At 38.4% G+C, this 13822-nt stretch overlaps 1 pseudogene; it reads left to right on the top strand.

The window, feature by feature from the left end:
• LOC103731313 overlaps positions 1 to 13486 on the top strand; it is a 31038-nt pseudogene extending 17552 nt beyond the window's left edge.
• The last annotated feature ends 336 nt before the right edge of the window (positions 13487 to 13822 follow it).

The raw sequence follows: 13822 nt of genomic DNA, 5'->3' as shown, positions 1-13822 counted from the left end.
TTGTCTCAAAGTTTTCTATTGTACCAAGTCTTAGCTCCATATTTTGTATTATATCTCTTTCCCATAAGGAGAAAGGCAATGAAGGAATAACATAAGGCTGGAAGATTCCCTTCTTATCTTCACATGTCCAGGTTAACAGCATAGAGCTCTGAGCTACATTTGAAGCCATTCCCAGACCTACTAGTGTAGATGAGGTGTGGGAGAGAGGCCAAGAACTGGGCCAATCTTTTCCTGCTATGCAGGACCTATCTGCTCCTGTATCCAAGATGCCTCTTATAGGCTTTCCTTGGACCAATATGATCTTATAAGGCCTATCCAAGGTTATCTCCTGATTCCAGGCTATTAGGTCAGTTGACCCAAATCCTCCTGTTCCCCTATCTTGTTTAAGAACAGGATTGGGTAAGTTAACATAATTTAAGATTATGATCTGGGCTATTCTCTGATTTTTATGTATTTGAATTGTCTCTTTTAATGGCCTAATTTGTATCTTAAACTCCCCCATGGAGTCTGAATCAAGGACTCCCGGTATTACTTCAAAATTTTTCTTGTAATTAGAACTTCTTCCTAATATAAGTCCTACAGTGCCAACAGGCAAAGGACCAAACACATTCGTTTCTATGGTTTGGATCCCATCCATCTGAGATAAAATATAGTCTTTTTTAGAAGCTATATCCAGGCCGGCACTTTCTTGTGTGGCTCTTGGCAAATCATGAATAGTAAAAGACTGTGCCAGAGGATTTAAGATGGAACTAGAGGAATTCAATTTACCATTTTCTTCAATGGTCCCTCTTTCGTTTAGGGGGCTGAGGGCCTGCCCCCTCTCTCGTTTTTTGCTTCCTCTGGCTCCTGGGCAAGAGGAGTTCCATCTTTATGATACTTTGATTTGCACTCATTCTTCCAATGTTTTTCTTTATTGCACCTAGGACAAATCCCAGGAGGTCCTCCCTTATTACGAGGTTTTCTCTCTCCATTATTGTTCCTTTTATTTTTACTAGGACATTCTTTACTCATGTGACCTGGCTTTCCACATGAGAAACAGACCCCCTCGTAATTGGTCTGAGGCCTGCTTTTAAGATTCTGAACATATGTGCTGAAATGTTGTCCCTTCATTGCTGCAGCATAGGCCATTCCTTGGACCACAGCTGGTGAGGCATCTAAACATACTTTTATAGAAACCTTGCTCCTTCGACCCTCAAGCATATGTCCCAAAATTGAGAGAAACAAGTCTCTGTTCCAGGATTGAGAATGCCCCATGATTGTTACCTTCTCGTTGTCTTAACCTGGTGATCCTTTACCAGTGGGCCTGCAGCACCCTGACGAGATCCTATACTTGCCTGAAGTTATTAAAAAGAGAGATAGCTTACCCTCTGGGTCCCTGTTCGGGTGCCACCTGCAATGGACCAGCCCAGACCAGGGCAGTTCAGTCCGATGGGAACAGGGTCGTTGAGAGGGTGGACAAGGAGTTGGCTAGTGACAAACAGACAAACACACAGGAGTTGGTGAAAGTCTGAGTGTAATTTTGCAGCTTCAGAGCTTAGATTATAAATTACAAAGTTACATGATTACATGGTTACGTTTACGGATAGATTTAGTTTTATGGTTAGGGTTAGTTTATGGGTAGGGCTACAATTAGGTTTAGGGTTGGGGTTAGGTTTAGGTTCAGGTTTAGGTTTAGAATTACTATTAGTGATACGGGTATGTTTAGGGTTAGATTTAGGGCTAGCGCTATACTTAGGGTGAGGCTTAGGTTTAAGTTTAGGGGTAGGTTTAGGATTAGGGTTAGGGTAGGGTCAGGGTTATGTTCAAGGTTAGGCTTAGTTTTATTGTTAGGCGTATCAGTATCCCATTTTAATCCTGTAGCTCTCATGAAATCCTTCCAAGTATGGGACTTATAAACATAACTATTTCATCTTACTAAAGGCAGTGATAATGGTGCCAAGGACACCAGGTGCTTTCTGGGCCCCCAGAAAGCCCAAGATATAGTGACAGTTAGAAAAATAATAGCAAGTAAAGCATGCCAAGTACACTGCATGTTTCTCAACACAACCAACTCTAAGAGGCAACCTTCCTTGAAGTTCCAGCCTCAACCCACGGAGGATCTCATGTGGGCTCCATTGGAGATGGCGTGACAATCCTTTGCTGCAAATTCATCACTGGAGTCTAGTCAACCTACCTAGAGATTGTAAGTAAGGTCTATTCCCCTTCACCCAGTAGTAATCAGTCTCTAATAGTTCCCAGACTAGGGCCAGCCCACAACCCATTTCTCTTGCTTAACTCTGGGCTCTTGTCTGATTGAATTGGCATGGGTCCTGTACTCAATACCATCATTGCCACAAGTTCACATGTGCAAGCTTCCAGTCGCCTGAAAGCCTCTGCTTCCCTATGTGAATGAATCAACCCTGGCTGTTACCATTTTACTATTTCTTCCTCTGTAATGGTTCCTGATCCATGGGTGAGTGAGGTTTAAAATAGGAGTCCTATTCAGGGACACACTCTGCAGTCTCTTATTCTTTAAAACTTGGCTTCTGTGTGCATCTCACTCTGTTGTATAAGGATGCTTCACTGGTGAAGGTTGAGGGATGCCCTAGTTTTCTCTCTGCCCCCAGTTCCACTATGTTACATGAGCTTTAAATGTAGAGGTTCAACTGTGGATATGTCACCTAGGACTGGGCATCTCTCCATTGTATATTCTCTGTGTCTGACCACTCATGAGATTCTACAGTAGCCTCCATCTGTTGCAAAATGATGCTTCTTTGATGAGTAGTGTATGGTGCACATGTCTGTAACTATAAAGATTCATTTGAGGATATGGCAAAAAATTTCCTGTTTAGAGATATGACAGAGATATGGTTTTCTCTAGGATCTGGGACCTCTCCAGCCATGTTCATTTGGCTCTGTTTACAGTCATACCCATGAGTTCACTCAAATTGAGAGGGCTTTATGTCCAATTAGATAGGTGTTGACTAGTCCCCACATAACAGTGCCACTACTGAACCACCAACAGAGGTAGTTTGCTGTGCCAGTCATTATGGTTATAAGGTTTTAAGGCTGGTTTAGATCACTGATTGTATATATCCCTTAGCAACTCACATAGTGTACTCTAGAACTATGATGGCTAAACTTCAGATAGAAGGCTTCCAGGTCATTTCCTGTTACATTGCTCCAAGTCCCGTGTCCAAGATATGTCCTGTCTTCAGTAGTCGAGTCTAATCTTCCAGTTCTGTGAGATAACCGGGATCTCTGCCAATAGCCTGTGTTATTTGGGGAGTCTCTTGGACAACTCTGATCAACTATTCGAAGGGAAGTCTCTCCTGTCTGGCTGTGTTCCTTGCCATATAGCCCACAGGTATACATATGCACTAATGTTCAGACACTGTATGTGGTATGAGGATTTCTGAGGTTGGTTTTGGGGAAAACACATTTTCCTCTGTCTTCCCTAGCCACTCCAACAACCATTATGAGTCTAGCTTTATCTTAATAGGTTCTATGGAGATTTGAAGGCAAGAAGCGGGACACCCTAGGCTCCAATACTTGGCTGTACATGTGGGTCTCCCAGAATAACCTTCTTGGTAAGGCTCAAGAGAAAAATCCCTGAAACAAGAGGAATAGACAGTCAGAAACAGAATAGCACAATGAAAAATGTGTTTATGAAGATTGTATTCTAGCCCCAGGGAAAGAAGATAAATAACAAGTGATGATATTCTGTTCTACCCTGTAATAGTCAACATGATCAGGTTCCATGTTTATTTTAGCTGCAATTCTCTTTCAGACAAATTTTCAGTCATTTCATTATGTTTTTTTCTGCCTCATATTTCTATAATTTTGTAGTATCCTTTTATCAATGTAGGATAATTTCAAATGACAATGAAAATTACATTCTTTTATATTGACTGACTCTTACCATGCCACAAAAAAAAAAAAAAAATCCACACCTGAGACGGAACCACATTTGATGGTGAACTATTGCTATCTTAACTCTGATTCCATGAACACCACACTCCTTGCTGATTGGAAGCAACATACTACACACAAGGACTTCACCGATTCTTGAGGAGACTAAATACTCCTGTCTCTGCCTGTTTGTGCATATGCTGGTTGCTCTACTTGGGATATGCCCTGCCTTTCTTTCCTTTCTGTCCATTGCATAGACTCATTTCTACCTTTAACATACTACCTCTTCATTATGGTCCCTTCACTTATTTATGAGAGGACTTAGAGTGCTTCTCCTTCTAAGATTTGAAAGCAATTTCAGTGCACTTAAAAAGTATTTAATTGACACCTTCCTGAGGCCAGCAGCTTGCCTGGGTAAGTTTGGCTGCTGTGTCCACTGTGACTTGACTCCCCCAGTGTCATTCACCCTCCAAGCTCCCCCACCCCATCTCTCATCCTAGCAAAGGGACTGGTACATTTCCTTTCTTGGGACCCCAGACCTCTGGACTGACCTCTTGGCCCAACTCTCCACTGCCTCCTGATCCTCTGCATCTAGACCAAGCCAATTCCTGCCCCTAGTCCCTGCCTCCCTTTGCATCTCTGGGCTTCCCAGCTCCCACAGCTTCCTGGAACCAGCAGCTTACCTGGGTAAGTGTGGCTGCACCCAGTGCACTTTGACTGCCCCAGCCTCATTCACCCTCCCAGCTCCCCCACCACAGCTCTACTACTAGCAGGGGCACTGGCCCATCTCTTGTCATGACAGCCCAGACACATGGACTGACCTCTTAGCTTAGAATCCCCTCTTCTCCCTGATCTTTTGTGTCCAGATCAACCCAATTCCTCCCTGTAGTCCCCAGGAATCCTTAAGCCTCTTCTCATCCCCACCTCACTTTTCATTCCTGAGGCCACCATCTTTTCTGGAGGGACCAAGACCTTAGAAGAAAGCCTGCGAGCATCTGATCCTCATCTGTTCTGGGCCTCTTTGGGACCTCCTGAGCAGCAAGACAAAAGGAATTTGATCACTCCAATATAAAATCAAAAGAGAGAACCTCAAGCCTCGACCAACCAGCTTCTCATGTCCAGCAAGAAAACCACAAAAGCACATAGAGTTTACAAAAAGAAACAGACCTAAACTCATAAAGGAAGGCTTGAGTCTCACACAAGAACCAGAATCTACAACAGAAATCCACATGGCAAAGTCACAGAGAAAAAATAACATGAAAAATCAAAATAATATATCCCCATCAAGTACCATCAGTCGTCTAGAGGAGTACAATGAGAAACCCTTAGAGATAACATAGGACATGGAACTCAAAAGAACAATTATAAGCATGATAAAAGAATTCTGTGAACTTAAAGAACACATAAAGAAAGAAATCAAAGAGCTGAAAGAAGATAGGGATAAACTTCTAAATGAATTCAGAAAAGAGTTAGAAATATTGAAGAAAACTCAGGCTGAAATGAAGAAGGAAGTGAAACACGCAGTAAGCCAATTAGAAATGACAGGAGAAAGCCTCACCAATAAAATGAATGAAATGGAAAACAGAATGTCAAAACTGGAATATAAAGTGGACAAATTAGACCAAGCAAACAAAGATTATGAAAAATTTAAAAAAACACAAGAACAGAATATGCAGGGATTGTGTGACACCATAAAAAGGCCTAACTTACAAATCATAGGCATACAGGAAGGAGAAGAATCTCGGGATAATGGTATGGACCAGATCTTCAACAGGATTGTAGAAGAAAATTTCCCCAAATCAAAGAAAGACATGGCCATAAAAACACAAGAAACATATCAAACACCAATTAGACAGGACCACAAAAGAAACTCTCCATGGCACATTGTAGTAAAAACACTAAATGTAGAGAAAAAAAAGAGAGAATACTGAAAGCTGCAAAAGAAAAACAACAAGTTACATATAAAGGAAAACTCATAAGAATTACAGCTGACTTTTCTGTGCAAACTATGAAAGCAAGAAGAGCCTGAACCAAAGTATTCCCAGTTCTAAATGACCACAGATGCCATCCCACATTACTTTACCCAGCCAAAATGTCTATTTAGTCAACGAGGAAAGAAAAATCTTCCATGATATAAACAGGCTGAAAGAGAGGCCCTTCAGAGAGCTCTTAAAGCAATTAAAAGATCTGAAGAAAGGAACAATTATGTACAAGGGGTTATAGAAAGAAATTTAATGAAGATATGACTATGGAAATGCACAGCTACACCAAGAATGTGAAAATAATTAAAAATGACCAGAATCAATACACATCTTTCATTAACAACTTCAAATATCAATGGACTGAACTCCCCAGTCAAAAATCACAGACTACTTGAATGGATTAAGTAACAAAATTCATCTTTTTGTTGTCTGTAAGAAACTCATCTCACTTTCAAGGACAGGCACTACTTTAAAATGAAAGAATGGAAAAAATTATACCAAGCAAATGGTACTAAAAAAAAGCAGGCTTTGCAATTCTAATATCCAACAAAATAGACTTTAAATTAAAATTAATCAGAAGAGATAAAGAGGGCCACTTCATTCTTATCAAAGGAACAATTGACCACAAATATATTACAATCATGAACATTTATTCACCAATCTGGTGTACCCAAATTCATAAAATCAGTACAGGACTTTAAGATCCAGATTAATACAACTCATTAATAGTGGGGGACTTCAATACTCATTGTCTCCATTAGATTGGTCAGCAGGACAGAGAATTAACAAAGAGATATCTGAGTTAAACAATACCCATCAAATGGGCCTAACAGACATCTACCGAATATTCCACCCAAGCACCAAAGAATATACTTTCTATCCAGTGCCCCATGGAACTTTCTCCAAAACTGACCATATGCTGGGGCACAAAAGAAACCTCAACAAATACAAAAAGATTGAAATAATTCCATGCATTCTATCAGAACACAATGCAATAAAGCTTCAAATCAACACTAGAAGAAACCCTAGTAACTACATGAACACACGGAGATTAATTAACACACTCCTGAATGATGACTGGGTCAAAAGAGAAATTAAGATAGAAATAAAAGCATTCCTGGAACTAAATGAAAATGACAGTACAGCAAAACAAAACCTCTTGGACAGGTTGAAAGCAGTTCTTACAGGGAAGTTTATTGTTCTAAGTGTCTATATTAAAAAATCAGAAAGAACACAAATAAATGATTTAACATTGCAACTCAAGATACCTGAAAAGCAACAGCAAATAAATTCCAAACCCATCACCAAGAAGAACTAACAAAAATCAGTGCAGAAATTAATGAAATAGAAAAAAAGAAAATAATACAAATAATCAACGAATCTAAGACCTGCTTCTTTGAAAAGATAAATGAGTTTGGCAGACTGCCAGCCCAGTTAACTCCTTTCTAACATAGTACTTGAAACTCTTGCAAGAGCAGTAAGATAAAAGAAGGAAATTAATGAAATAACAATTGGAAAAGAAAAGATCAAATTATCCCCTTTTTCAGATGGTATGATATTATACCTAAAAGATGCCAAAATTTTCACTACAAAACTCCTAGAAATTATTAAGATGTTCAGAAAAGTGGCAGGCTACAAAATTAATCTATAAAAAAAGAAAGAGAACTTCCAAATCAACAAAATCAAGGATGAATGGGGAAACATCACAACGGACACCAAAAAGAACCAGAACATTATAAGGGAATACTTTAAAAAAACCTATATGCTACTAAATTTGAAAGCCTGAAGGAAATGCACAGGTATCTAAAACTGTGGGAACCACCAAAACTAAATCAAGAAGAGTTCAACAGCTTAAACAGACCCATAACACATAAAGAAAATGAAACAGTAATACAAATCCTCCCAGGTAAAAAAAGCCCAGGACCAGATGCATTTACAACACAATTCTACCAGGCATTTAAAGAAGATCTACATCCAATACTACTTATTCAAAAAGATAGAAATGGAGGGAGAATGTCCAGTTTCCGTCTATGAAGCCAGCATCACTCTAATACCACAGCCAGGTAAGGATGCAACGAAAACGGAAAACTATAGACCCATATCCTTAATGAACATAGATGCAAAAATTGTCAACAAAATACTTGCAAACCACATACAGACACACACCAAAAAGATCATCCACCATGACCAAGTCAGCCTTATTCCATAGATGCAGGGATGGTTCAGTATACATAAGCCAATGAATGTCATAAATCATATAAATGGACTGAAATACAAGAACCACATCATCATCTCAATAGATGCAAAGAAGGCCTTTGACAAAATTCAACAAACATTTACATTCAGAGTCCTAGAGGTAATTGGACTGGAGGGAACATACCTCAACATAATTAAAGCCATATATTACAAACCCACAGCCAACATCATTCTAAATGGAGAAAAACTGGAAGCATTCCCATTGAAATCAGGAACCAGACAAGGCTGTCCACTATCTCCACTCCTTTTTTTAACATAGTGCTTGAAACTCTTGCAAGAGCAGTAAGACAAGAGAAGGAAATTAAAGAAATAATAATTGGAAAAGAAGAGGTCAAATTATCCCTTTTTTTTTCAGATGGTATGATATTATACATAAGAGATGCCAAAAATTCCACTACGAAACTCCTAGAAATTATTAACACATTCAGAAAAGTGGCAGGTTACAAAATTAATCTATAAAACTCTGCAGCCTTTCTATTGACCAGTAAAAGGAATCAGACAAACAGTACATGGAAACACTCCCTTTCACAATAGCTCTCTCTCATTTCTATAACTTTTATCCTTTAAAAAAATTACATTTATTTATTTATTTATTTACAATGAAAATTTTAAATCTTTAAAGAAAGAGATTGAAGAAAACATCAGAAGATGAAAGGACCTCCCATGCTCATAGATTGGAAGAATTAATATTGCGAAAATGACCATCCTACCAAAAGCCATTTATAGATTCAATGCAATGCCAATAAAAATCCTCATGACATTCTTCACAGAGTTGTAAAAAACCATCCTAAGGTTCATATGGAAACACAAAAGACCTCACATAGCAATAGCAACCCCGAGCACTAAGAGCAATGCTGGTGGCATTACTATACTAGACTTTAAACTATATTACAAAGCTATAGTCATAAAAACAACATGGTACAGGCACAAAAATAGACATGGAGATCAATGGAACAAATTTGAAGACCCAAATATGAGTACATGCAATTTCAGCCACCTGATATTTGACAAAGGGGCCAAGAACATTCACTGGAGGAAGAGCCTGTTCAGCTACTGGTGTGGGAAAAACTGGATCTCCAACTGTAGAAGAATGAAACAAAACCTCTACATTTCACCTTGCACAAAAGTCAACTCCAAATGGTTCAAAGACCTCAATGTGAAGCCTGAAACTGTGAAACTGTTTGAAAAAATATTGGCAAAATAACCTACTAGATATAAGTATATGAAATAATTTTCTAAACTGGATATCAGTTGAACAAGAAACAACATCAAGAATCAACAAAAAGGACCTCATTAAACTAAAAAGCTTCTGTACATGAAAAGAAGCAGTCAAGGAAGTGAAGAGAAAACCCATAGAAAGGGAGAAAATCTTTACCACAGGCACATCTGACAGAGGTTTAACATCCAGAATATATAATGAACTCAAAAAACAAAGAATCGAGAAATGATGTAACCCAATTAAAAGATGGGATAAGGAGCTGAACAGAGTTCTCAAAAGAAGAAATAAAGATGGCTAAGAAGCATATTAAAAGGTGTTCAACATCATTAGTAATTAGGGAAACGCAAATTAAATACCACTTTAAGAGTTCTTCTTACCCTAGTCAGACTGGATAAGATCAAGAGAACAAATGATACCAAACATGGAAGAGGATGTGGGGAATGGGGAACACTCATCCACTGCTGGTAGGATTGCAAACTTTTTCAATCCCTATGGAAAGAAGTGTGGAGAACTCTAAATGGACCTACTATTTGACCCAGTTATACCACTCCTTATCATATACCCAAAGAACTCATCATATTGCAGAGACACTTGTACATCCATGTCTGTTGCTGCTCTTTTCATAACAGCTAAGAGATGGAAGGAAATTGTCTCTCAACTGATGAGTGGATAATGAAAATGTGGTTCATTTATACAATGGAGTTTTACTCAGCAGTAAAGAAAGATGAAATCATGAAATTTTCAGGTAAATGGATGGAAGTAGAAACTGACACACTAAATGAAGTAACACAGACTCAGAGAAAAACAAACAAACAAAACAACAAAATATGACTTATGTTCTCCCTCACATATGGACCCCAGCACCATATCCTGATAAGTGAGTATGTATCCAGACATAATTACAGGAACCAGGATAATAAAAAGGAACCAGGGAAATAAAGGAAAAGAAAGAATCTGAAAGAGAACAGTATGAACCAGTTATTAATAAGGGAGATATTGATAAAAATGAGGGTATTTTAAGAGGATGGGGGAGGGAGGGTTATACAAGGAAACTTGGGAATAAAGTGAAAGGAGTCCAAAAGACATGTGGCCATAGGAGAAGGGTATTATTAAGGGAGAAATGGGGAAAATGAGGGCACCTAATTGGGGAAACCACAGTGGAAGGGTTAGACAATGTGAGAGATAAATAATGCCTAGCTAGTTTTAAAAAAACAAGAGGGAACCATATTAATCAAACAACGTACGGACAAATTATACATACAACTACCTCAAGGAATATAATACATGTCTACGCAAGGTTTATCTGAGAACGTTTGGTCTTTGCCCACGATTTATCTACATAGCATATGGTAATTAAAAGTACCAGACTGGTGGAAATAACCTTCTTGGATGTCTATCAGCCATACTTTGAGGCCTATACTAAATTTGTCAGAGGGATATAAAGGACAGTTTTTATTCCTTGCCCTCCTAGGTCAACTAAGCTCCAGGGGACTTTGAGCATCTCTCAAAATGTCCTGTAACTGTGGTGTGTCACCTGTCCTCTTGATGAAGGAGGCCATGGAGACCCCACCAAATGGACTTGAACCAGGGTCCAAGCTAGAAAGGGGAGGGTCAACACAGAGAAAACATTTCCTCCATGCTTCCAAGTGAAGCCTGCCAGAATTGAGCAGGACCTTTGTCTTATCTTCACATAGATGGTACTGGTAAAAGGAAGGAGCCAGGCACTCTTCCAAAGTCCATGTGACCCCTGAGGAACAGATCCTCAAACCACCTTAAGAGTAAAAATAAACTTTTTTCTGAGCCAACTGTATGGTCTTAAATACCCAAAAGGAAAGTACAACCAAAGATTAAAGGGATCAATATAATTCTTTAAGAGTCCATGTGTATAGCTAAAAGCTACATAATAAGAAACAATGCCAGACAGGCGATACCTTCCTTTGAGTGGTCGGCGAGGGTGTCCCAAGAGACTCTCAGAAAGTAACCCAGCATAGAACTGGGAAAAGGAACAGCAGACACCAATCTTATCTAAAGGAATATTGGCAACTGATTGCTGCTAGATGAAGAACAGCTGATCTTCCTAAAACAAGGAACTCTAGATAGGCTGACTAGATTCAGCAGATGGATAAGCACCGGATAATGGCTGGGGTGCTTACTACACAGTGGACAGTAACAGGGATTACAGAGTATATGGGCTGCAGTGGGGGGGGCGAGATTATGGGAGGGTGCCACTTGGGATATGGTTATATAGATGAATTGGATTGTTTGGGATGTTCTTATGAAATACACACAAAATATCAACAAAAAATGAACTATATTTGAGGAAGAAGCATAAAAATTTGCTGCATGTTAATTAGTAGAGGTGAAACATGTTACCATTGAAATCGACCTGATGATTGTATATCCATGCTCAGGTGGATCTCAAAAATCAATCGACTGTGATTAGTAATAATCAGATACATAGAGATTAGAGATGCCTGTGCAAACATCTAAGTGTTAGTAGCATTAAAAATGAGTTTTCTCAATCATTCAATTCTATGTTTTACAGGGCTTATACTGAGTTCAATATTGTATAACTGTATTAATTCAACAGCGAACCTAAAAATTAATAGCTACTTTTAAAAGAAATAATCAGATACATAGAGAAGAGATGCATGTACAAACATCTAAATATTAGTAGCATTAAAAATGAGGTTTTCCATGAAACAGTATATTTTAAAATGAAATGGAGATCTTTTTTAAAGGTGAAAACCATATTCAATTTTATGTCTTATAGGGTTTATACTGAGATCAATAGTGTATGGCTTTATTAATTGAACTGTGAACCTAAAATTTTACAGCCTATTTTGAAAGAGATGCATCTTTGCTCTGGAAATTGTTATGGAATATGTTAATGCTGTAATGAAATGCTTTTTCTAATAATGTGGGTATTTAATAAATAATTTTTTAAAACTCCAAGAAAGTCAATAAACCCCATTACCTTCTGAAAAAAAGTATTTAATAGAACTTCATTTTATTTCTCTATATATTTTGGTTTTGCCAGCATGTATGTAAGTGAGCCATATACAGTTGTGCCAATAGAATCTGGAAGAGGGCACAGGATACCCTGAAACTGGAGTTAAGGATAGTAGTTAGCTCTCTTGTCAGTACTGGAAACCAAATCCCAGTCCTTTGCAAGATCATTCAGAATTCTTAACCATTGATCTCTAGACTCTTCCATTCAGTTTTATGATTATAATTAGTTATCTAGAATATATTTCATCATTTAGTGCCTTGTATTCTCTCTTTTTCAGTTTATTTCTAAGACTTATAATTAATATTTTCCCTGATTTCTCCCAAACACCAAAGTTTTTATAACTCATGGTGGAATCAACAGCCTCTATAAGGCGATCTACCATGGAATCCCCATGGTTGGCATTCCCTTGTTTAGAGAACAACCTGATAATGTTGTTCACGTGAAGAGCAAAGGGGCAGGTGTTAGAGTGGACTTCCTCACAATGTCAAGTATAGATTTGCTCAATGCAGTGAACACAGTCATCAACAATCCCTTGTGGGTAAAATGGTTTTCAGATAAGTAGTACTTAATACACATCCTCTTAACAATAACAGTAGATTTCACCCAATTTCGAGTCTAATTTGAAAAAAAAAAAACATAATGGTTTAATCACTGTGAAATTAGTTTTACTCATATCAGGACTATAAAGTGTCCCCTATAGACTATCTATACTATAGAATGCTTTTTCTGAAATCCAACTGCAACATGGTATCTGTTAGCCCTCCTCTCATGTCAATACTAACTCCTCCCCTTCCCAGACTCCAGTTCCCCTGTTCTATTGATGACTCCTGTGAAGCAAATTCTATTACATTCCACACCTTGATGTGAATACTGTATTTTTCCTGAGGGGCCTATTTTGTTTGACATAACAGAATATCTGCGAGGTCCATCCTTGCAATTTTAAATGATGGGATGCCATCACTTACTCTTTTCACCCATATTTTCTTTATCCATTAACCTACAACAGGCACCTCAGTCAGTCAGTTCTTAGCTATCATGGGAACTGCTGCAAAATATATAGAACTGCAAGTATTACTTTCACATATTGTTTGCTGTTTCTTTGACTAGATCGCTAGAGAAAGCTAAAACTAGGGAAATTCTATTTTCAGTTTCTCAGCAAATTCCTTGCTCTTTTTCTTACTGTCTGCCCTAAATTATACTCCAACCAAAGGCCACTAAGAATTGCATCTCCTGGGGCCACCAAGATGGCTCAGAAGGTAAAGCGACTTGCACCTGGCACGAGTCTGATCCCTAGGACCCATGTAGTAGGAGAGAACCTACTTTCGTGAATTGTCCTCTGACCTCCACGTGTGTGTCATGTATATGAACCACACAGATACAAACAAAGTGAATGCTAAATATATGTTTTAAAAACTAAGGAAAAATAATTCCACTTCCTCTGTGTCCTCAGGGTCTTTTGTT

This window comes from Nannospalax galili, unplaced genomic scaffold (assembly GCF_000622305.1).
Source record: "Nannospalax galili isolate Female #2095 unplaced genomic scaffold, S.galili_v1.0 scaffold50, whole genome shotgun sequence".
Classification (NCBI taxonomy): domain Eukaryota; kingdom Metazoa; phylum Chordata; class Mammalia; order Rodentia; family Spalacidae; genus Nannospalax; species Nannospalax galili.
The sequence above is the reverse complement of the archived record's forward strand: the minus strand, read 5'-3'. Positions and strand labels throughout refer to the sequence as shown.